Source organism: Centropristis striata, chromosome 10, assembly GCF_030273125.1.
Source record: "Centropristis striata isolate RG_2023a ecotype Rhode Island chromosome 10, C.striata_1.0, whole genome shotgun sequence".
Classification (NCBI taxonomy): domain Eukaryota; kingdom Metazoa; phylum Chordata; class Actinopteri; order Perciformes; family Serranidae; genus Centropristis; species Centropristis striata.
The window spans coordinates 14,853,854-14,879,736 of NC_081526.1; the positions used below are offsets into that span (position 1 = coordinate 14,853,854).

Here is a 25,883-nt window from a genome sequence, read left to right on the forward strand (position 1 = left end):
ATTGCTGCCTGCTGAATATTCAGCAGATAAATTGTGCATGAGTGATGCCATAGAAACTGCTGACAGATCACAGGACCCCATCACATCTTACTCCCACACCTCTTTTTTCCCCTGCTGCTGCATTGTCCAGTCTCCTTCAGCTAAACAGCTCTCCACAGCAGCTTCTTTCAAAATACAGTAACAGTTCTGTATAAAAACTCCCAGTAATGTAAAAAAGGAAAAAAAAGAAAGAAAAAGAAACCAACTTTGCTTTAAAGAGCAATATCTTGAATTAGCATCATGTCCCACTTTCACTCACAGACAGAAATAGACGTTGCATTAGAATGCAATCAGATAAAGAAACAATTAATTCCTTGGTTCAAATTGAAAATAAGAAAATAAAATGAATTCTCATTGGGACGCAAGCTGCGCCGGAACAGATGTAGCCCTTTTTTGTGAATCACAGACAAAGTGCTCCTAACACAGAAGTCCTCAGTCATTTCCTTTCTTCTGAAGTTTTGATCTAACTGGATAAAGATGGGTTTTTTTCCACCACAATGGGCACCATTCAGTGCACTCAATTCCACTAGTAAATACTCGTGAAAAGAGCTGAAGCATTACAGTTCATCTATCAGAAATGACTGTGACTGTGCATGCAGATAGTAAACCAGAAAGTAACTCTTTAATTGTAAATTTGAACAAAGTTAAACAGTTTTTAGATTCCTGATTTGTTTTGTTTGAGTAAAGAGCAGGTAAAATACGATTTTTCTTCTCTCCGCTCCTTTTCAGTCATGGAATATACAAACAGATTCTTCTCCTTCTTTCATTACCATGAACGGAGATTTTAAGGAAGGGTACGGGTGCTAAGACTGAGAGTTTCAGGCAGAGTGAATACAGGTGTATTCAAACAAACAGTATGAGAAGAAAAATAGTGTAATTTGATCATTAAAGCATGTAAACATGTTCCAGTAGAAACTAGATAGTATGATATAAAAATTAACATAATATATCTCCTTTAAAGAAAGCCAGTCCTTCAATTTCTTGCTAATTATTGCCAAATAGGATCAGGCTAATAATTTTGCATCTCAGCGTAACAGAATTATTCTCTGTCTCTCATCAATCTGTTTCCTTTCTGTCTGGCATTTGTCTCCTCTATAATCTCTCTTACGATCACACTTGCGCTTGGGCACGCACACACACACACGCGCACAGGCACACAGACAAGCAGATGTTTCACAGAGTGCGCTGACTGATACATGCCCATTGCCTAATTGCAGGTTTATGAAATCTGCAGGTTGCGGGTGCCAAGCAGTTTCCAAACGGATGCCAAGCGGTTGCTGTGACAGCAGGTCATGACCTTCCTGTAATTGTAGAGATGATGCCATTTCCCCCACTCATCTGGTATGCACATCTGTGCCAGCGCCAAACCCACCGACAGCCAGAGCACACAATTGAAATAAAACCAATACATCAGAATGAGAGTCACCTTATTGTTATCAGTCCCTCGGGGGTTTACCTTCCGAAATGTTAATTCATTTTTCAAAATTGTAACTTTATGCCTGATTTGCTGCATCAATAGTTGATACTGATACTGCCAGCGTGCACGGTGTACATCTGTGGCATACAAGAAATGAAGTGAAGAAATGGGACTTGCTCCTGTTATTGATTAATATATTGTTTCAGCCATTTCAGCACCTTGATGCTGTGTTCACCTTAAGCTCTCCTGATCAAAGTGGCATTTTTGTGTATCACGCTGCCGGGAGCGGAGAGCTGCCGCCTGATGCTGTAGTGTGAAATTACATAACGTCACTGTATCACCAGTCGGCCGGCTTTGGGCTAACATTATATCAAACTCTCACATTAACTACTAATGTAAATGACCATGTTATATTTCCAATTCATTAAGTGGTGTGAAACTAGAGTCTAACCGTGTACGTTAGCCTTGGGTCTACCTGAGTCGTCAAAAGGACGATACAACCTGTGAATTAGCTTTGTCACAATTCGATCACTTCCATCTCTTCACTGTAAAATAATGGGCACTGCTGTTTTTTCGGGGGGAAATTTCATGTTTCTGGGTAAGCCAAATTAATATCACCGTTATTAACAATAATTATCAACACACCCGCACCGTACTTCAGTCCCTCACAATAAAATAGGGTACAGTGAAATAAAGACACATTTTTTAAGGTCGCCCAAGCGTTCTTACTGCTTTCTCTCATCAGAGTTACTTCCGTGTTGTAATTAGACATGTAAATCTCCATGCACATGAATGAAATTTCACATATAGATTATTCAATATGTATAAATCAATTCTAACTACACCGTCGGGGGCGATCTTATTCGAAATGCCTGCGAAACACCGGAAAAAAGTGCGACATTGAGGATGTGTCCAGATAGGGCCAAAAGTCCCGGAGCGTCACCAACTGGTGAAATACACGGTCGCCCATAAAGTTGTTTTTAAAGTTTGTTTTCAGACACAATCCTCTGTTAATTGTGTTTTCATTTTCTTAGTGACATGTTTGGAAGAGATTGGTTAATACATTTTTGAGACAATATACACTTTATCTGTCAAGAATAAATCACATTTTCACAATAATTTCATGGAAAAAGGTAAAAAAAAAAAAAATTATTCCAACTTTATGGGCGACCGTGTAGTTACTATAAATGTAAAATCGCACCCAATTAGCTGGTCTATCAGACAGAGATAAAATTTGAAGTTCCAACTTAAAATACAGAACTAAAGAGAGAAGATGGTTAGAGAGAGGAGGTTTAGATGGAAGACACACTCGGGTGGTGGATTCAGAACATGTCTGTCTGGGCTTTTACAAGAACGTACCACCCACTGCTGGATGTTCACTATCTAAAATCACAGCCCACATGTTTGATATTTTAATGCAACATTTTTTAATGCTTAGCCAGAAAGTACATGAATGTTTCCTTTTGCCTAAGGGGTGCAGTATATTTAAACATAGAGATATACTTCACACTATCAGTCACTCGCCTCCCTTTTTCTTCTCACGACTGAAATTGTTTGTTTTGTAACAATACCTTGCAGGAGTGATCACTGCTTCAGTCCGAGCTTTCTTCAGTGCCTTGTTATTTTACTTTGTGCTGAGAACTTGTGAGAGTAGCGCTCATTGCATTGTACAGCTTTGCTTCTTTCTGCATGCTGAGTACTGCTAAATATTTCAACAGGGAACTAGATTTTCTCCCTCTGTAGCTCACCAACAAACCATCTCCAACCCACTGAAATTATCATAAGAACTGAAAAACAGGGAGAGCAGAATCTCCTCAAACAGCGAGAAAGGAGGCTCAGTTAGCAGCACTCCGAAAACTCTGCTATCAAGATGCATTTGTGAGCCCCTGCGGTGGAAAATTTTGAGACACTTAAAAGGAACTCATTGTACGCACATCAGATGTAGGTTCATGGTTAACAGAGAACGGCATTGATGAAAAAGCCTGCAGAATAACTTCAAATCACAAAGTCATTCCATGAGAAGAAAGAAAGAAAAACAGTTTATCAATAAGCTGACAGGTTGTGTGGTGACAGGTTCTATTAGACCGTAAAACCAACCCCACGCTGATAAACATCTCAAAGCAAACAACAATTTAAACAGGATACTATGAAAAATTGTAAGAAAAATAAAACTATATTTGCACATCAAATGTGTCGTTGTTGACAACATGAAAGGAACACATCAGAACATTGAACAACTGTCTAAAATTGAAAAATATTACAACAGAATACCTGCTCACACATCATATTTTAGGTAAACACATGAGATATATACAATATGCAGTACTGTGCAAGTGTTAGGCAGGTGTGAAAGAATTCTGTAAAATAGAAATGTTAATAGTTTATTTTTATCAATTAACAAAATGCAAAGAGAGTGAACAGAAGAAAAATCTAAATCAAATCAATATTTGCTGTGACCACCCTTTGCCTTCAAACCAGCATTAATTCTTCTAGGCATTTTTTCACAGCTGCCTAACCCCCAAAGTCCACCGGGGACGTCCACGGCGCCTCGATTGAGCGTCATGTCATCGAGAGTATTACACGGTCATTATACTCAATGTATCAAACTCCACCAGCTCCATAGTGCTCCTTTTCAGATGCTTCTCGGACGCGGCTCAACGGTCGGCCACGCGTGAATTACGTGTCTGTTCTATTTTTAACACTCAACCCGAGTAGCGCGCATCAAGCTGGACAGAGAGTAGATCGTTCTGACAGGAAGTCAGACAGAAATTGCAGAGCGAATCCGGTCGTTTTTCAAAATAAAACACCATGAGCAGACTCTGGGTTGTATTTCAGGTCGCTAGATCAACATTTCCTTCACGTAGCTTATAACAACACTTTAAACAGGCAGTACACAGACACAAAGTTTTCATTCATGTAGCTTATAACTGTAATTTAGGCAGTAAATAGAAGTACACAGGCTATAGCATAAAAGGTATGAAACAACAATAAACACAAGTTAAATCACACGAAAAACACAAAAGACATTTAACTACGAAGCCTATTTACTCATGGTAGAAGAGCAAATATCAACGAAAACGATCAAATCAGCAAGTAAACACTGTTGGACAAAAAGGTAAACACCGTGGCCAGGCAAGACACGTCGCTTTTTAAACGCTCCCGGTGGGAGTTGATGCCATGTGGAGGACGGAGCTAATATGCGATGCTCACGCAACGCGCCACAGACGGGCCCGGTAGATTTTCGGTGTAAGACTTTTGCACAGTACTGTATATGGGCTTTTTTGCCACTAGGGGGCAGCAGAAACAAATTGTGAGCCCAACATTGACATATCATCATCTTTTAAGTTGATTTACTGAACATTTAGCAAAGCTTATTTACAGAAAATTGTGCCGTTACAGAGCAACATTATCCTTTTTTGGGGTCGTGTTTGTGTCCAACACTCACTCTCTTTTAGTTCTGTTTTTGGTCTCTACCAACTCCTGAGGCAAGTATCTGTCTCTTGAGCTGATGCTGCACTATGTTCACCAGCTAATCGCAAACTAGATGTTCTACCTACAGTGAGCAGAGATCCTGGTTAGTCCAGGACTATCCGGTTTTCTAACCTGGAGTGGCACACATATCACTTAAAATGCTGTTTTTCTCTAGCATAATTGTTGTAAAAAAATATTGCAACTAGTAGCAAATAAAAGGTTAAGGTCTCAGCTATAAATACACTTCTAAGTTAATGATTAGTGGCTTGTTTTTATGTTTTTCTTTATTGGTCAACTTGACATTATTATACATTATATGTTTTTATATTGTTTAGAGTGTTAATACTTTTTATATTGCTTGTTTCTATTTATTGTTATTTTACTGATACTTTTTTTTCTATTTTTGTTGGACTTTTTGCTGCTGTTACACTGAAAATTTCCCCATGAGAGAGTGAGACTAATAAAGGAATATCTAATAAATTTGACAATACGAACAACCAATGAAAATGCTACAATACCAATGGTATTGAAAGGTGTGTTAGAGATCAATAAAATTTAGCAATTATCTGAATTATGACCATTAGTAGTATTAGTGCTGCTTAAAATGTATTCAACAGAGCACACACATAGATAACACTTTTTGCACATTGCTGAGGGAAGGCAGATATTAGACAGGGACTCATTCACATAACAGAGACACATTTGTAGAGATACTTTCTAGGTTATGGGCTCTGAAGAAGTAAAGCACTGAAGAACACTAGGTATAGTTAGAGAGGGCCAGATAAGGAGAAATGTGAGTAGAATGTATTCCTTAAACAAGCTGTAACACCAAGAGACTAAGGACTTAGTTGATGACTTACTCATCAAGGGCAGGCCGAGTCTAAACCAGGGTGCTGCCCCAACAGTTTTGACCAATTAGATAGTTGCACATCACATTATAAAACTCTGTGTAACAGTAAGATAGTTATCCTCTCTCTAACGGTGGTTGCAACTAACTGTCTTACAGACTGTGATTTCTGATCAGATTAAGGTCCATGTACATGATTCACTCTTTCATTATTGGCTTAATAAATAGTCAAAACTATATTACTTTCCTCTCATCTGTTCTACAAACAAAACAAACTCTAACAGGTGCATGAACATGCATATACTTAAGGATCATGGTAAACTGTACCTGCCCAGCTGTTTGGTGTTGAGCAGGTAGTGTACAGTGGGTTTCCTATAGAAAACAGCTGGCTTCTGCCGTCAAAAAACAACACCATGAGATTGGTAAAAAGTGAACCAAAATAGTAAAGCTAAGTTGTCGACAACTAAATAATGAGCTGATGTCATACATGGTTGTAAAGCTGAGAAGAGCTGCAGGCTTGAGTAATAGTTCTCTGTAGATTTATCATCATGAGCAACCCCTTTCCCATTGTCATTTGACATATTGTTATTATTGTTATAGCTGCTATAATAAAACTATTACAATATATTATAACAAAAACTAGTTTCCATATATTCAAGACCATGGAAAACTATTATTAACCATTATCAAACATTGTGACCTTGGCAAAGACCTGATTGGTATTGAAATATTGCCTATATAAATGAATTTACAGTATGGTGGAATTGTGCAGGCGTTCCTCTTTTTCCTCAACACTGAGACACTTGTCAACATCATTAGCCAGTCTCATTAAGGTCTCCAATCTAACCTGAATTATACATCAAGCGGCCAATCAAGAGCGTGCATCCAGAGCCATCATGGGAGCGTTCCTGTTGATTCCCATGTTGAGGCTTTTCCTTTTATCAGACGGCTGGAGCAGGATCAGCATTTTCCATCTAAAGGAATACAGGGAAAGGTAGAAAGGGAGCAGTGAAGACAGAGGAACACAGGGGAGAACAGAGAAATACAGAGGATCGGGGTGAAGAAATCCCACAGGTGCAGCAATGTAAAGCTTCAAACGTCTATCCACGTGTTTTTCATGGTTCATATGTGCATGTTTTATAAAAGAACCTTCAAAAACATGCTTATTTACTGGTATCTATTGGTCCACTTTTAGAGTATGCACGTCTTCCAACAAATTGTGAGAAAACTGCAAATTAAACAGCTCAGTGACGGACTCAGGCTGTCTAAGGGGCAGGGGCGGAAAAGAATAAAAGGGGCCTCAGCTGCCTGCAGTGGGGGCACCAGTGCACAAGTTTTCTAGCATAAAGAGCAGCTAATAAAGCTTTGTACTATGTTTTCAAAATTTGAAGGCAGATCAAGTGGGAAAGTTCATCAGTTTTCACTACTGGAAGGGCATCACATTTTTAGTTCTTTATGCTTGAAATGCCACTGGAAGGGCATCCTTAGGTGAACTTTATTGTGTTTCTCTATTGGAAGGGCCCCTTTAAGTGCACTGCATCACATTTTTTCTCCTGGATGAGAACCGTTGACTCCACTGCATCATGTTCTATACTGGAAAGGCACTGTATAAAGGATTTTAGCACTTTTTTCTCCACTGGAAGGGCATCATAGAATGTACAAAATCATGTTTTCGCTACTGGGAGGACATCTTAAAGAGGAATTCATCACCTTTTTGCCACTGAAAGGTCGCCCTAGAGGACACTACATCATATTTTTCATCCTAAAAGGAACTTTATCATATTTTCTCTACTGGAAGGGCACACTATAGGGAATTGCACCACATTTTCTCTCTTGGAGGGGCTAGAGAGTATTTCATTACTTTCTTTCCACTGGAAGGGCACCCTGAAAGGCACTTTATCATGTTTTCTCCACTGGAAGGGCACCTTAAAGGGCACTGCACCCAATTTTTTTCCTGGCTGAGAACCTTAGAGGACACTGCATCATGTTCTCGACTGGCAAGCTGCTGTAAAAGGTACTTTACTGCAAGGGGTCTTAAAGGGGTCTGCAACACATTTTCACCACTGGAAGGGCACCCTAGGGTCCTTCATCACTTTCTCGTCACTGAATGGCATCTTAAAGGGCACTTCATCATGTTTTCTCTCCTGATGAGAACCCTAAACGGTGATTCATCATGTTTTCTCCACCATCAAAGAGTGCACTTTTGCTGCTTTTCATCCAAGAGTGCACTTTTGTTCAAAGGGAGACACCCGTCATGCCTCACATTATTCTGACTAAGGAGTGTGATCAACCTCTCTGCTAGCCCTTTAGTGTCATCATTCAAACAGCCTACATTAGCAGCTTTTGTTGTGTTACACATTTGCAGCAGTTCTTCAACAAGTGAAACCAGATACAAACTAAACATGTGAAATTCTTTCTTAATTGGCAGGATTAATTGTAGTGTTAATATTGGATTTTTATTCAGCTGTAGCTCCCGGGGATGGCAGAAACAAACCAAAAAAAATCTGTTCTTTCCACCCAGTGGGAGATATTGTGTCTGTCAGAAATTCCTGATATCTCTGACTCTGAATTAAAACTAGGAGGCTGACTTGAATGTTTTTTCACAACTAGGCTTCTCCTAATTAAGATGATAAAATGCAGACCTTCCCTAAATTATTACACCACCTTATGTGGGCGGATTGAACTATAGCTGTAACTGTACTCAAGCAGAAAGGTGTCAAATGGTCAAATATTTTTACGGTAAAATATGAAAAGAAGACATGAGAGCGCACTCAAGAGTAATTCCTCTTACAAAAGGGTTTTGAAGAGGACATGCAGAAATAATCACTACAAGGGTAACACGGATGAAAAATGGAAAAGATAGCACGGGGACAGTAAGGGATTATTTGGTCTACAGATTTAAGACTGGACATGGTTAAGATTCTGTACTTGTTGGTGTGTTCTTATAAGGCTGGTGTTTAATTGTTCTAGATGTTAGCAATACTATAACATAGTTATCACCATATAGCAGGAAAAGCAGGACTATTTTTGCAACCCATAAAAGTGAAGCATTTGAGGACATTTATTATCTCATGTCTTCTACCTCTATCTCTTTACACAAGGTTACTAAACAGTCTTTTAATCACGTAACTCCTCCTCGGAACATCAACTTTGTCTGAAAACAATTGTCCCCTCCCTGTCCCTCCCCATCGCCTCTAGTGTTCATTAACATAGAAATTGACGAGCCACAATTGATGCTCTAAAGCAAAGTTCAGACAGCAAGGTCAGCCAAGAATCAGTAATTAAGCCAGTCCTTAAAGTGTGGCGGATCTGCTTATTAGTAGTGCAGGCCAGGACTCATCCGCATAGAACTGAAAATGGAAATAAAATCCATCTCATTCCTGGAGAAGCCCGCAGGACGTCAGTACCCAGCGTGTAAAACAATTACAGACTATTACGTAGGGCATAGAGGGTTGAAAGTGGACTTTGTCTCCTTGCCTCTAACTGTCTTTTGAGAGACACAAAGGCTGTCTCGTATAACCAGCGTGAACATGTCTGAATCCCTCTCTCAAAGTTTTAATTCAAAGACAGCACCGTCATTCGTACGGGAGAAAAGTTCCATGATGGTGTAGAAATGTACAAGAGAGGATGTGAAGAAGCTCACCTGCTGCACGCTCAAAGCTACAGGAAATCCATGACCCTTCGCCCCAGTCAGAATAAGGTCTGGCTTCTGATATGCTACCCAGATATGCCCAATTACCTGTCATTTCAAGCCCAATTTGGTCCAAATGGGGGGAAAAGAGAGTAAAGCACCATCCTCTACTAACTTTCCCCGTCTACAGCATCTCCCCTCCCTCAGCTCGCTCACATTAAACAGCCATAACAGCAAGTGTTTGAATGGTTTGAAGGACAAAAGGGGTGCTTTTAAGTACAGCAGAGATGATTTATTCATTGTTTTAAGCTCCATTGTATCAGAGGCCCTACCGCAGGTGGTAGAGGCGTGCTAGATCTGCACTCAAATTGTCTGACAGAGGCGTAGGCAGGAGTGCTGCAGTCGCTGTTTTACTCACTGTGTATCTTTTCTTTCTTCCTCTGTCTCTGACATGGCACTGTTTTTCGATGCTGCAGTAGGAGCAGTTGGTGTTGTTGTTAGGCCACGAGCATTTACTGTAACACAAGATTTTTATACGTCTGCATTAATTTTGCTTTTAGGCCCAGTGGCTCCCACTTGCCCCGTTCTCCTGTCGATTACCGTTTTAATCCCCTCTGACCCTTTGGATACTGCAAGAAGGATAAACATGAAGACTGTGAATTATTTAGCTGGAATATGGAAATTATACGGAGAGCAGATTCACTTTTTCTCACATCAAATTGCAGAACCCCTTCTTTGCTAGTTGTTACAGCACTAGGTCTAAAACAAGCAGTGGTGGAAGAAGTGTTCAGATCCCTTTCTTAAGTAAAAGTACTAATACCACACTGTGAATTTACTCCACTACAAGAAAGAGTCCTTCATTCAAAACTTACTTAAGTAAAAGTACAAAAGTATCAGCATCAAAATGTAGTTAAAGTATCAAAAGTAAAAGTACTCGTTATGCAGAATGAACCCACTCAGCTTGTTTTATACATTCCAAATATATTATTGTATTATTATTTTTGATGCATTTATGTAAGCAGTGTTTGAATTTTCTCAAGATAGGAAGATTTCAAGATAGGATTTTAACTACCTAAAAAACTGCGAAGAGGTTAAATAAAAGAAATATATTTAATTTGGTTGTGTTTTATGTTAAATCTCAACATGAAAAGTAACTAAAGTTGTCAGCTAAATGTAGTGCAGTAAAAAAAATACAATATTTGCCTCAAAATGTTGCAGAGTAGATGTACAAAGTTACATAAGATGGAAACACTCAAGTAAAGTATACAAGTACCTCAAAAAGATACTTAAGTACCGTACTGAATGTACAAGGTTACTTTTTACCACTGGGTACAAGGACATAAAAAGCTGGATTAATAAAATGTCTCCTTCTGTGTTGTTATTCAGGCAGGTGAAGTACTTGTAATCCTTCCAGAGACAGACACTGGGAGGGAAGGCTTGCTTTAATAGCAGAGAACATAGTTTAAGAATTCAGTGACAAAGCAGCAGGACCCACACAGCAAAGGGCTAGATTGTCAAATCCACCCACTTTATACTGTACAGGCTGAACAGTCCATAACAAGGTACCAGTTTGTTATATAAATTCCTAGAGGAGATGCTTGACCCCTTTAACCTCTTTTCCAGGAGACTCAGGGTCTCTAATATTCAGTCCAATCCTCGGTATTGCTAATATTTATGTAGGATTTAATGTCATTATAGTGCAACTCTATTCTATTTTGTTCCAACAACCACCCATCCCAAGATGTAAAGCCCCATACTCCACCAAAACTCAGCCTCCAATCTGGCTACACAATGAAGTTAAGACCAGGAAATCAGAATGCCCAACATATGTTTTCCACAAATTTAATTACAAATGGTATTTAAAAATGATTTAATTAAGTTCCATCCTGAGGGGGCATGCTGGTAGCTTTATGGTTCAGGTGCACAACACATACCTGCAGTGTCCCTCGTTCCTTTCTGTCTCCCATCTAATCAAAGCAAAAATGCTCTCCCTTTCAGTTCCTGGTCTCAATGGACTTAATAGAATTTGTTTTCAAGTAAGCTTTCAGACCAAAAACAGCCTTGTGTTTAAAAAATGGCAATAGGGCTTGTGCTGGTGGAGCCATGCAGCTTCAGAAATAGTATCCGGAAAATCCAGCTGAATGAGACTGGAGGCTTATTAGACCTTCAAAACAGTGCACAGGTTTATAATAGTATGAGGAAGGATTTGACTGCTCTGGTAAAAGTTTTTAGTCTTTCATGACATTAATTGCATGGTAAATGGTAGACAAAGAAGTGATTCCTTGGGTCGTTTAAATTTATCTTTTTTTGGGGGAGGTTTTAAATTCCAAACTATTGAGGTTTTTGAGCAAAGCTTTGAATCTCATATTTTATCACATATTATAAACCTCAATCAAATGAAGGATTTTGTTCAGGTAATTAATCAGATATACACGGTCGGCCATAAAGTTTAAATAATGTTTTAAGACACAATCCTCTGTTAATTGTGGTTTCATTTTCATTGTGACATATTTGGAAGTGATTGATTAATAAAGTTTTGAGAAAATATACACTTCATATGTCAAGAATTAATCATATTGTCACAATCATTTCATGGAAAGAATTAATAAACATTAAACATTTTAAAACATAAACATTTTATTCCAAAATTGCCTCAACGTCCTTGTACTCATTCTGTTTCATGAGATGAATCCATTGCTGTGTGCACTAAATTAATGTGCACTGAACTTCACTTCTTCGACCACCTCCTCATTTCAACAACATCACTCGATCTCTCTCCCTGTTTATTAAACCACGAATGAGAAAAGAATTAGCCTGCTAGTTTACCGCATGGTCCCTCTGTACTGTTATAAAGTAATCTACCAGTACTGTGTGAGTTCATGCATTTGATTGGCCGACAGAGTGCCTTTTTTTTTGCTGGACCACCCTGTGTTTTGTTTGCAAGACACCCTCTTTGCATGTCAGTGAAGTGGTCCTGCTCACACATAAGGGGCTACAAATATTTACACAGTTCTAAAGTCAGTCTGATCTTGGTCAAATTCACTGAAGCTCAACCTTTAACATACTGTAGAAACCCAATAATGAGAGTCAAAAAAAGAAACATCTTGACTGTGCTCATGTGCATGAAACAAACAGTCCTGTGGAGACAGCCACATGCAGTTTTTCCCTGTGTTAATGGGAAAGCATCCGAAGACAGCTGTTGGAACATCTGCTGGCACTGTGTCACTCATGCATCAAGTTTTTCCAGTTCATTCTGTGCTAATGGGTGAGAGAGACAGGCCAAGATGCATTGTCATTGCACCCCAGCTACAATTTCAATAATTACATTGGTAAGTTGTCAATGACACTCCTCTTCGTCACTGTTCAGCAGACACATTGACGTGACATATTTCATGTGTTGCAGTCGTTGGCCCATTTGTCTGGAATAAGAAGGGTTGCAGATGTGGTGGAGGCAACAAAACTCCAGGTTTTCTCACCCAATGTGTGGGTTATCATTCCAATCAAGTGACAGTTGAGCCAACAAAACACAATAAGGGTCCTCTGAGTGGCAGCCAATGAGACTAGCAGGGAGAAAACTGTCCACTGCACCATTTCAAGTGCACTTTTACATCATTTGTCTAATCTTTTCCTCTTTGTGTGGAAATCTGCTTTATTTTCTGTCTCTCCTCAACACAGACACACACTGAGGCTGGTTCATGGAAAGGGAAAGAGAACATTCACGCGGTGGCGAGAAGAAAGCTCCAATCAGCCAACCGCAGCAACACAAACACAAAGGACGAATGCAAACACAAAACACTGTGTAGTAGCGGAAGGAAGTGAGTTCCTGAAGGTCAGAAGACAGACATGGAGAGAGGAGGACAGAAGGAGGGCACTGTTAGCCTCGAGTGACAAAAGGAGGAGTGTTAGATGCTTGCCACTTCATCATTTTTGCAGTGAATGATTTTGCATGAATTTGTGTGGTGACTCAGGATATGCTGATTGATTTGCTCTGCAGCTAAATGCTTGTAATTAGTTACTGGAAGTGGAAAAAACAACAACATAAAAATCAACCATGTGAATGACTTTCTTTTTAAAGTTAAAGTAGTTGTTTATGTAACTCTGACTTCCTTCTTTTAAAAAAAGGAAAAATCTATTCATAGTTATAGCAAATGTGGCCTTAATAAGCCAACATATGAGATACATAGTCAATAAAAATGCGTGTCTGGCCAGTCATGCTGCTATTGTTGTGTTCATTATGGTGGGAAGTGGAGCTGGAGTGGGTGTGTCATTAGCAGTAAGCTGATCTGGATAAGGGAGCAGGAGTCTCCCCTGGCTCGCTCGTGTCTGACAGCCGGAAGATTAGTATGAAGGATGTTCTTCATTTGTTAAGTGCTGATACTAATCCCATCTATCCATGTTATGAAGTGACACTCTGTCTTCATATGGCCTGGACAGCGTCTCCAAGATCAACACTGACGGAAATTAAAACCAGAACCTGCTGCCCTTCATTCAGCCATCAGTTATTCATGTCTCTGTGTTATGACAAGCCAGTCTTTTGTTTTGTGATGAATTCAGTTACTCAAAGCTTTACAGGAAGTATGTTTTTAAGACTAAAAATAAAACATATTTTCCTCTAACACATGAACTTAAAAACAATACAATGCAACCTTCAGTTCAGCATACTTAGAGTTTTGCAGTAAAAGCCTCACTTGGTCTGATATGACCAGTGATTTATGATGGCTAAGAGCAGCAGGCTTTTATATAGATATCATTCTTTATATGGCTATTGAGCCTTCTAGATTCTGACTGGATGGCAGAAGTGGATTAACTTTTATTAGCCTGACAGTATAGAGCAAATCAACCTACAACTTATACATGCATGACATTACACCTTCATGTCCAATAATTTTCACTTGTGGTCAAAGAGTTTTGACACTTTGGTTACCATTTTCCCACTGTAGCACAATGGCTATAATGTATTGTACTTCTGGAACTATAAATCAACAGAAAATTAAATTAATAGTCTCAATTGTAAGAAGCACTGTGGTGAATTGGATACATTTGGCTTAAAAGCTGTTCAGACAAAATGTGATATAAATTTTGAAGCTATCAGTTTGGCCTCTGGTCGCTGAACATGTTATATCAACTGAACAATTATCAAAAGAATAATCGATGCGAAAAAACAGGTCAAACCAATGTCACACGATGAAAAACACAGAGAAATGCATAAACTAAACAAAGCTGTCATAACGTAAGACCAAACAGCATCCATTACTTTAAAGCGTTCAACGTTATTGTTCCGGAGGGACCATAACATTTAAGCAACAGCGGGTGTTGGGATGTTAATGTGCCGAGCAATGGAGGTGGGTTCATAAATAGTACACACTGAGCTGGCTGAGGAGGTTTTGCAAGGCTGCTGAACTTGGAAGCTCCTTACTGAATGAAAGTTCAGAAAGTGATGAGGCCCTCCTCCACTCCGCGGCCCACACAGCCAGGCCTTCACACCATTTTATGTAACCACGGACGGAGAAGAAGAGAGGCAACGAGAGAGGCAGAGAGATAGAGAGGTGGTAAAAGATAGAGGTAGGAAGAGAAAAAGATGGAGTCACAGAGAACAGACATATATATAGAAACAGTGAATAAGATGCACACTCACTTTTCTTAACTCTTAATAGTACGATAAAATCTCATTGTTGGGGGAAAAAACACTTTACTGTAAAAGATAAATCTGCCTATTCTATATTCCTCTTACTGTCAACAAATCCCTTGAAAATACCAAAACCAATCATCCATTAGCCGGCCTCTCTCTCTCCATTTGTGGCTCTCAGCCCATTTGTTCCTAATAAAGCTGTAAATCTTTAAAAATGGCTCACAAATGCATAGTTTCATTTTTTTTTAAAGAGTCAGTGATTTTCAAAAACATCTGGGCAGTGTAGTCTTTACATTTTGTGCACCAGCGGGTTTAAGACAGCAGGATGCTGATATGGGACCGACTCAAATAAACTACAGTGCCCACGTGTATCATAATGAGGGAACACGTTACCCAGTGCAACATAATGGGTCGTTAATTTTTAATAGTTTTTGGATGTCTGTGGCACAGAGGAAAAATCTATGTCAGATTTTCGCTACACAGACAGTATTTATTAATGAAATTAATAATTGTTGTTTTCTTCAGAGGCTTGTTAACAATAAGTAAATGTAGAATATCTCAATTCTTCTCCATTAAATGATAAGAAAAATCAGATGGAAAACAATAAAAAGTTATGTTAAGTAATGACTTTGAGTGTTACAGTAGGTACGCACAGTTTTGCCTACATACAGTTATGTACTTCCACTCCCCACATATGCATGCTAAACATGAGATAAGCTAAAGACTTTCATCACAGGTCCTGTGTTCTGGTCACTTTGAGGCAGATAATACAGTATTTGCAAAACTAAAACAACCCTGACCAAACCACTGACCTATAAATCAGTGTTTTACCATATTTAGGGACAGCTTTTGCATTTGGGGACAAAAGCTGTCCCTAGTCTTATGCATGCTCCTAAAAGTGTAAAAGACATGCAGAGACACATACATTCCTACTTTATCAACAGTGGACTATCATTCCAATCAACCCAAGTGGGGACCACCGTTTCTGGTCAAAACAAAGAAAGGAAGGTAAAAAAAAAAAAAAGTTTTTTGGAGGAAAGACAGAGGAGCTGGGTAACCGGTAACAGGTGGAAACACATGAAAAAAAACACATGAGGCCAGGTAGGAAATAAAAGAGGAAACATAAATTACTAAAACAAAATAAAAAAACATGACCTTAGAGACATCATTACAGCAGCTTTTAGTTGTGAGCAGTGGTGGAAAAAGTATTCAGATCATTTACTTAAGTAAAGTACTAATACCACACTGTGAAATTACTCCACTACAAGTAAAAGCCTTGCATTCAAAGCTTACATAAGTAATAGTACAAAATTATCAGCATCAAAATGTTCTTAAAGTATCAAAAGTAAAGGCCCTCAGATTGTTTTGTATATTCCAAATGCATTATTAGATGTTCTCCCGGTGTCAGTCCACAAGCATTCACAGGTTTAATTGGTGACTCTAAATTGCCCGTAGGTGTGAATGAGAACGTGATTGTCTCTTTGTGTCTGTGACCTGTCCAAGGTGTACCCCGCCTCTCGCCAAATGTCAGCTGGGATCGGCTCCAGCCCCCCGTGACACGAGTGCAGATAAGCGGTTAAGAATAATGAATGAATGTGTACCTACAATACACCATGACATCAGCATCAAAATTGACTCCCTGTGCCTTGCACCCACCAGGGTGGTGAGGAACTTAGGGGTTATGATTGATGATCAACTCATCTTTTCCAGTCATGTCACCTCAGCCTGGTCATGCTGCTTTGCACTTTACAACATCAGAAAAATCAGACCTTACCTAACTCAACATGCTACTCAACCCCTTACACAAGCTGTGGTCATCTCTAAACCAGCCAAAAAGGTCACATGTCACACCGCTGCTCATTGAGCTTCACTGGCTACCTGTTTCAGCCCACATCAAATTCAAATCTCTAATGCTGCCTACAAGGTCTCTGGAAGTGCACCCAGCTACTTGAACGCCCTGATACAGGCATATGCTACCTCATGGCCGCTGCGCTCTTCCAAAGAACGACGCCTGGCTCTGCCACCCATTCGTTGAAGGCAATCCAAACTATTTGTGTTTCTTGTTCTCCGTTGGTGGAACGCACTACCAGTTCCTACCAGAGCAGGGGCGTCCCTCTTTACCTTTAAAAAACTCCTGAAGACGCAGCTTTTCAGAGAATACCTTCTCTCCTAGCACCACACGACAATTCTACTCCATAAAGAATCGTCACTAGCACTTATTGCTGCACTAACTGCTCTTATCGCAATATACCTTGATTATTTCCCTTTTTTGTAAGTCGCTTTGGATAAAAGCATCTGCTAAATGACTAAATGTAAGTGTAAATTAATTCATGTTTTTCATGTTAAATCTTGACCTGAAAAGTAACTAAAGCTGGTAGCTAAATGTAGTGGAGTGAAAAGTACAATATTTGCCTCAAAATGTAGTCGAGTAGAAGTATAAAGTTACTCAAGTATCGAACAAATATCTCCAAACTTGAGTAAAAGTACTTATAGTTACATTCTACCACTGGTTGTGAGTACTGCCAGATTTGAGGTTCAAGCATTCACAACCTTCACAGTGGTCCAGGTAATGAAAATGATATTACAAGAGCAGAAAGGCGGATTAAAACATGTTCAATCTTGGATAGACAAGACTCTGCTGTGACAAACAACATCAGATACAGCAGGTGCACCAAACAAAGTCCCAGCGCTCCTATATGACAGCAGAGTCACAGACAGGATGCTGTATGTGCCGGAAGGTTGGCTGCACATACAGGATTCAATCTAGTAGCAGCTCCACTGACTATCTGCAGGAGTGGTGAGTTCTCTGCGGCTCAACCTTCTAATGCACCATAAGCTTTGTAAAGTGGTTATGAAGAGCAGGAGTCATGGTTTTCAGTGCATGGAACAGAAACATTGTCTCCACGGAGCCCTAAAAATAGGTCATGCTCTGCTCTCTGATCTACTCCGCACTGTTACATAAAATATACTCCACTTTGTAGCAAATCCCTGTTTCTTTCCCTCACTCTTGCAGAGGCATACAGTACACAAACAGAATCCACATTACAACATATGAAGTACGCTGTATTCATTACTGAAACACAAAGGTGTGTTAATGTTAAAAAAACGTTTTTAACATTAACTCTTGGCTAAAGATGAGTGTCATTACCTCGACTTCAAAACACAGCAGATATCTGAGGTACAGTAGGTTATTAAAATGCACCATCTGTTTGTGCAAGGTTATGCAATAAATTTTTCATTTGAGGTAATGGGATAATATCAAACATGGCTAGCCGGTGATGATGAGTCATGCTGTTAGCTACCGGGATCATGATGTGAAGCATTTCTACTGACTTTTTTAAGGACCACAACAAAGGCAGTGTTGTCTTCAATACACCAGTGCTCTTTATACTTCTTACCTCTTGCTCGGCCATGTGTTTTCTAAGCCACATTGTCTCCTTAGTCCTATTTCCCTTCTCTGAAATAAGGCTTATACACTAATCACAGCCATAATTGGTGATAATGCCATTGTTTGTTTTCAGATCAAAGCGGTTGAGATGAGAGGCCAGCTTAATGCCACGGAAAAAGGATCATCTGAAACCTTCTAACCTTTTCTATTGATCCCTGAGCAACATGACGCTCATTGACTATCATCTCCCTGATGAACAAACACAGATTTAGACCACAAACATGAAATACAGATACAAATCTTTTTTCCATCAAGAGTACGTTTAGATTATATTGTTGTTGTTGTTTAATCTTGCATGATGATATTTGATCATTGAACATCCATTTATAATAATTTAGAACTGTGCTTCTGCAAGGTTTCAAACATAAACTCTGTCATCAAACTATAGGTCCAACTTGCGTATATGTGGTTCCAATTAAACATTTATCAAGAGGTATGTAAATGAGATGCATGTCCATATTATACCCAGAAGTGCTGAGTATTCATAGAGTCTGCCCTATCTTGACAATAAGATTAGTTTAAGGCCTGTTAAGAATCCAAAGTCAACATGCAAACAGAATGAATGATTGCATTATTTATTACTTTCATAGTGAATCATGCACCATAGGGAAAAGTAACCATAAGTAAACATAATAGAACACAAACTAGACTGATGGAGCCACATGTCCACAAATGTGAAGGCCTAAAAATAGCACATGCAGCAAACCACAGGTTTAGAAATTATAATAAATCCCCTTTCAGACATGTTTCAAAGTATGTAAAAATAACATTCAAGGATTATATTTTGTTAACATGTTTATTTTCCACAGCAAAAGTAAAAAAACAAAAACAACAGAACTACAAAAGCTCTGGATCTGGATATCGATAGGGCTTTTCCATTGGCACTTTGGTCACGTCAAGCCAAACCAAACCAAACCATGTCACACTGATTTGTGTTTCCATTACCAGTTTAAGCATGCTGAGTTGTGCCCAACCATGACGACCTCCCTTCTCCCCCTTATACAAGCATATGTGGCGAGACTCAACTAATTTCTGATGAGGAGACCCAATATAAAGCCTCTCTGTGTTAGGCTCTCAGTGTTCATCCAACTCGGCCGTTATGAGATGATATGTACTAATAAACACACATCCAATTGTGTAATAAGTTTGGGCAAGTAGAAGCCTTCCCTACCTTCTACTATGTCCAGTATGTTGTTATCAGCTCCTTCAGTGGGCTGCTATATTAAAATGTATTGCTGGTGGCGCCATCTAATGGCCATAGCAATTATGAACAACGCCAAGGCAGAAGTGATGTTATGGAGTGTGAAAGCAAAGTCTGACGCAAGGGAACTTACTATGAAGCCTGCAAAACTTGCTGCTTGGGCGGATGGGAGTTTTGATGGATGAATAAAAAAAAAGAGAGACTTTTTTTACATAACCAATGTAAGTATGTCACTTCCAGTACTTATGTTGTTCTCGTAACATCTACATGCATTTAATTTACTATTTAAACTGATTTTTATTACCCCTAACCAGGAACTTTTGCCCTAATCTTAGAGAAGTGGTTTTGTAGCCTAAACCTAACAGAAGCCTTTTTCTGTGTCTAAACCAAACAAAACTGAAAGTGAAATAACGTTACAAAACAGTGACTGGCCATTGAACAGGCTGATAACAACCTACTGGACCTACTAGAAGGTGGAGTGGGCTCCTACTTGCCTATATTTATGTGATAACTGCTAATAAACGGCCATTCGAAGACAAGCTGGAGTCAAAATGATGGTCTGTTTGCACTATCAAAGACTGCAAATCAATCAGTGTGCTGCAGTTCCTCTTCTTTCCCTGAGTGTTATATAAAAGCTAGTTCCTATCTTAGAAATGTGCAATATCTCCACTTTGTTACATGTTGTCCTGTTGAACCAAAAGCTGCAGCATATCTTCGCTAGTTGAATGATACCCATCCCAAACCCCTCCATTCTCACTCCAGGCTCCCCCCTCCCTCACCACTTCTCGCCACAGGTTCGATTAACAGTGCCCGCTTTGTTCTGACCCCCTGGGGCTAGTCCTATTGCAGGGTACCTGTGCGTGTGCATGTATGTGTGTGTGTGAGGGGAGTACGACGCAGGAGTGGAGTAGAGAGTCTTTGAAGAGTGAGAGAGAGGAAAGGAGGGATGCCAGAAACGGATAAACACAAGAATACCCAGGGACAAAATAAACCTGTGCTGTTGGAAGTTATTTTACACAGAATAGGGAGGGTGACATTTTTGAGAGAACAAGAGCACTGCGTAGAGAAAAGGGTGTTAGGATCAAAAGGATATGCAGAGGGGAGACATATGTACATTCGTAGCAACCACTCACTTTTTGTGTCATATATGCCTTTCTTACAGGTTAAATACCTTCTGAACAATACCACATTTAGTATTAATGCATGTGTACGACTATTCTTAAGATCTTAAGAGCTCCACACTGAATGAGAAACAGCTGACATGTAATCTCATATCTTGAATCAGTGTGTGTGTGTGTGTGTGTGTATTTGTGTGTGTGTGTGTGTGTGTGTGTGTGTGTGTGTGTGCGTGCGTGCGTGCGTGCGTGTGTTGCTGATGTAACAACTTGTAAGACTAAGTGTTGTTTACTGGAAAACATTATTCACACACTATCTGCATTGGGTGTTTCATAGGCAGGATATGCTCATCAAGTATTGTATACTTGGCTGCAACAAATGGCGAGTGATCAATAGAGCTCAAAGCATGTGTGGCTAAATATGGAATTGTGTATTAGGGGAGTGTGTAGTCATTATACTCAATTTTGTTGTGTTTGACCACCTGCGGGGACAATGCTATTTGTTGTTAAGAGACATTGAAGGCCTTCTGCTTACTGGCACAGCGGAAGAATTCAATAAAAATGTAGAGAATCACAAATACTTGAGTGTAAACACGGCTGGTTCTGAGAATAAGCCGTACACCACTTTTGGGTTGCTTGGCAATAGAGTGCTGCAGGGATGACAAGTTTTTGTTGACCAACCCGGAAGTTAACATCTCCATGGTTCCCTCAACAAGAACTCAATGGGATTTTTGTATTGGATTTGGAATAATTACAGAAAATAAGCTCTCTTTATGATACTTACATGTTTTGTTCCGCAGGATAATACTCACAAATGAACACCAATTTTATGACTAGTAATGGATACAGAAACCCGGTATTAAATGGGCACTATGGCTAAATTATAAAAGACCATTACCTTAACTTTTCTTTTTATGCTTTATTATCTAACAGCAACATCTCCTCTGCTTTCTCTGTCATGGCTGAGCTACAACTATGCTTGTTACTGTAAGTGCAATAAAACCTTCACAAGTAAAAAGCCAATAGACCATTTTTCAGCTGACGTCACAAAATGTTGTGTCGGGCGCATTCTAGCAACAGAAGTGGTGTTGTTCTCCAGCCGTTCTGACTGATAAAGAAGCATTTATAAGCATTTACAAACTGTTCCCAGCATCAACATGTCTGGTTGTTGCATATACGGTTGTACAGATTGATATTCCACTGGTGGACTTAAGTTTTATAGGATTCCTACAGGCTCACAACCATTTCAGAGCAACCGGGGGCGTCTGTGGCTGCAGGCAATTAAACATGTGGACTGGAATGAGGACATAATCAAAAATGCCCGCATTTGCAATAGAGGCCATATATCTGGCCGATATTAACGTTTTTTACTTGTATTGGCATCGGCCAATACGTGCGTGCGTGCGTGCGTGCGTGCGTGCGTTCGCCGATCTATTAGCCCATTTCACTGAGCCAACACCAGGCAAGGCTCGGTGCAACATCTGCCATTCGCTGGTGAGCATGGGTGATGATACCAGAAAAAAGAAAAACACATCAAATATGTGGACTCATCTGAGACGCCACCACCTTGAGGCATATACCAACATACACTTTGTTTGCTACCCAACTGTTAATATGTTTTGTTAAAAAAAAAAAATGTTTTTGTTTAAATTGAGACTTGTGTAACATTTGTTATCATTGTGTCATTTTTAGCATGTAAATGGACTGATGTCAAAATAATCGGTATCGGCATTGGCATTAAAAAAGCCGTATCGGTCGACCACTAGTTTGCAACCCCCATTTCATATCAGGTAAGGTTATCTATCTACTCATTGATTTGTCATTGGCCTCTCGTCGCTTTGTTGTTTTGTGTATATAAACACAGAAGGCACAAAATCAGGACTACTAGAGTCCAATGACACCTCGCCTGCAAATAAAACACAAGCACGTTTGTTTAGCTTAGCAGGCTACTAGCTAAATCCAATACCAGCTTATCAAACTTTAGCTGCATTTGATTGATATTCTACATTGTACAAACAATCACTAATGTAAACAAGGCTTTCCCGTTAAATTAAGTACATAGAAGTTAGATAACCATACCTGATATAAAGTGGGCGCTGCAGACGCGAGTCCACACATTTAATAGCCTGCAGCCACAGACGCCTGTTGGAATCCTATAAAACTTTAGTCTACCGGTGGAATAGTGATTCATACAACTGTATACGCAACAACCAGACACTTTGATGCTGAGAACAGTTTGTAAATGCTTATAAATTTTTCTTTGTCAGTTAGAACGGCTTGAGAACAACACCACTTCCGTTGCCAGAATGCGCTGCAACATTGTTCCATGCACTGGAAAAATTCTATGTCATCATTGTGTACAAACAGTAAAAGGGTCTATACTTTATCAATAGACCTGTTCAACAAGCATAAACATGAAAACATGCAGAAAACTATATTTTATTCTACTTTGGCCACAGTTTCTCATCCACAGCAGGCAAGAGTGTGTGTGTGTTTGTGATGGTGAGCATGAAGTAAAAGGCTTTTTGTCAGTGTATAAACACTTTACCTCTTACAGACCCCAGCCAAGCTCCACTGTCTTGCTGCTACCAGCTGATTAAAGTGAAGGGCGTTTGCTCCGAAATTAGCGACAACTTCAGCTCAAGCTCACTTAAGGTGTACAGGTCTTTATGAAGGTGGACCAGCTATTCCTACTGTAGTGGCAATCTGCTTCTCTGAGGTTTGTTAAACCCCCAAACTTGTGATGTCAGGGATATTATTTATCTTACTGATTTGTTTAACATTATTGGGTTTACATAGTGACTTTGCAGAAACATTAGCTGTCCTTGAAATACTTAGTTATATTCAAAATATACATTCTAATCTTGCTCTTATTTAATTTATTGTTGTTTTTAATACATTTTTAAAGCAATTATTTAGTAGTAGGACACACATGATTTTGATAAGGAACTGAACTATTAAGGTGTATCGAGAAAAAAAGAAATATTACGCATCTTAATTTTTGTAATCCACAGAGGTAAAAGGCTAAAGTTAGGCTATAAACAAACTGCACCACAGTTGCATAACTTCAACGTTAGCACCACTAAGCTGAGAATTTTAGCTTAAGTTTAAGTACTTGTTTAAAAAATAAGTTGTACAACATCACAAATACCAACACAGAGAAGAGTCCTTCCTATTAAAATGGTGTCTAAAAATATTTGTGAAGACATGAACTGTGAGAGCAGCCAAATAAATTGCAGTAGAGTTGTTCAATAAAAAAGCTAAACTAGTAAAAGGAAATGCAAACTGAAAAGGTGCCTGCATTTATAAAGTACTTGTTAGTACAGCTATTTCTCTAGTAATTGTATTGTCATATTGATTAAAAAAATATATCTGTGATTAATATATGAATTAATCTACTATGTACATTTATAAATCCCTTTTTGTTTCATTTAAATATCACGATCATTAAGGTAATTTATTAATCATTTCTTTTTTGAAAAGTATTATATGGGCATTGTGTTTAATGCCCAATTCGATATCAATTACTGAGCTGCTTTAAAACACCATGCAAGCCATCCACTCCTTTTATTTTCTGCAGAAACCCTTTTTTTCTTATTATACTGATGCGTCAACAACACAATTTAAGAGTACTAATGAGCAAGATGTGTGTTCAGGTACATACAGTGGTGTTAGCTCATGTTTTCAATCATTTCTTGGTTATTGTTTTCATCTTTTTCTGTCATAAAATGATGTAGAGAGGAGAGCCCTTCTCAGACTGTGCTTGGCAGAGGGATAATGAGCTACTGGTAATAGAAGCATGCTTTGAAACACACGCACACACACGAAAAATGTATTTTCATCTTTGTGTCCATCACAATGCTGTGTGCCCTGTGTGATTACCAGGGACATGTGATTAATAACCTGTGTTCATCGTAACCTCCTTGTGCGAGTCAATATGTCCTATATTAGAATAAATGGGTGTCAGGGCATATAGCAAGACAATTCCTCAGTCCAGATCTCATTAATGTGCACCCCCACTCAGAGACACAGGGACCACCGGCACACACAGACCAAAGCAAAAGCATGAATGAAGATTATGATGTTGATTCCAACGAAAAGCAGGTTTAACAAGAGTTAGTGTTAGTATTTTACATGCAGACTGGGCCCAGCAACAAAACCTCAATACTATATTCAGTATACTATACAATATGGCACTATGTCCATACCGTTCTCCTGAATAAGATATCTTAGGAACAGCTTGAGGATTTTTTTTTTTCGATCTGTCCCCCCCCCACTTTCAGCGACAAAGGTCGCAGGTAAAACAGAGGATTAATATTCCGTTAGTTAGACTATTTAATTTGCAGCGCACATAGAGAGTCCGGTGGCTAATGGTGCGTTCTACACGAATGTCAGAATTTTCAACATTGTTCCAAGCTCCAAGTTACAGTAAGAATGTGTTAGACCCGCCTTCAAAATAAAAGCAAACACACATAGCTTTCAAAATAAGAGCATATGGATGTGTTGGCAGAGTCCACCACAGAATTTCCAAAAAGACTGTCAAAATATGACTCCTTAAATAAAACTTATAAGAACCCTTATTATCCTTTACAATAATTCATAAAAAATATGCAATGATTAAGATGGAATAGTGGGATTAGAATGTGCGACAGGCACCAAATTTAGGCTTTTAGGGCAATAATGATCTCCAGGGGAGCATGCTTCCGGACACCTGGACTTTGTTTGGGTCCCCCCATCATAGTCTCAGAAAATCCTGACAGACAAGAAAATGCCCAGCAGTATCTTCAGGGTAATGAAAGGAGGAGAGATGTTTTTGGGTCCTTCATTAAGTCAGCTTCAAGTCAGTAAATTTGTTTGGCTGCACTGGGAATTTCATGTACAAGCTTCTTTTATGTAAATATGTTGGTTGTTGTTTACACTACAGTTCATTTAAAAATGCTTAAATAAAACATATTTTGGTTAAGGCACGGAGTGGAAAAATTACTAATTGAGTTGAAATCATTTGGTGAGCTTCATCCCCCCCAGTTCAAAAATCCCATCTGTGCCCCTGCTGTAACATCATATTTTTCTGCAAAAACAAAAAAC

General features: G+C 39.2%; 1 protein-coding gene across 1 annotated transcript in view; it reads right to left on the reverse strand.

The window, feature by feature from the left end:
- The window catches only part of il1rapl1a (interleukin 1 receptor accessory protein-like 1a), a 332,191-nt gene that overhangs the window by 206,925 nt on the left and 99,383 nt on the right, over window positions 1-25,883 (reverse strand). The window contains exon 3 of the mRNA XM_059342254.1: window positions 6,622-6,748. The gene's annotated coding sequence lies outside the window, so the exon portion shown is untranslated. The remainder of the gene's footprint in view (window positions 1-6,621; window positions 6,749-25,883) is intronic.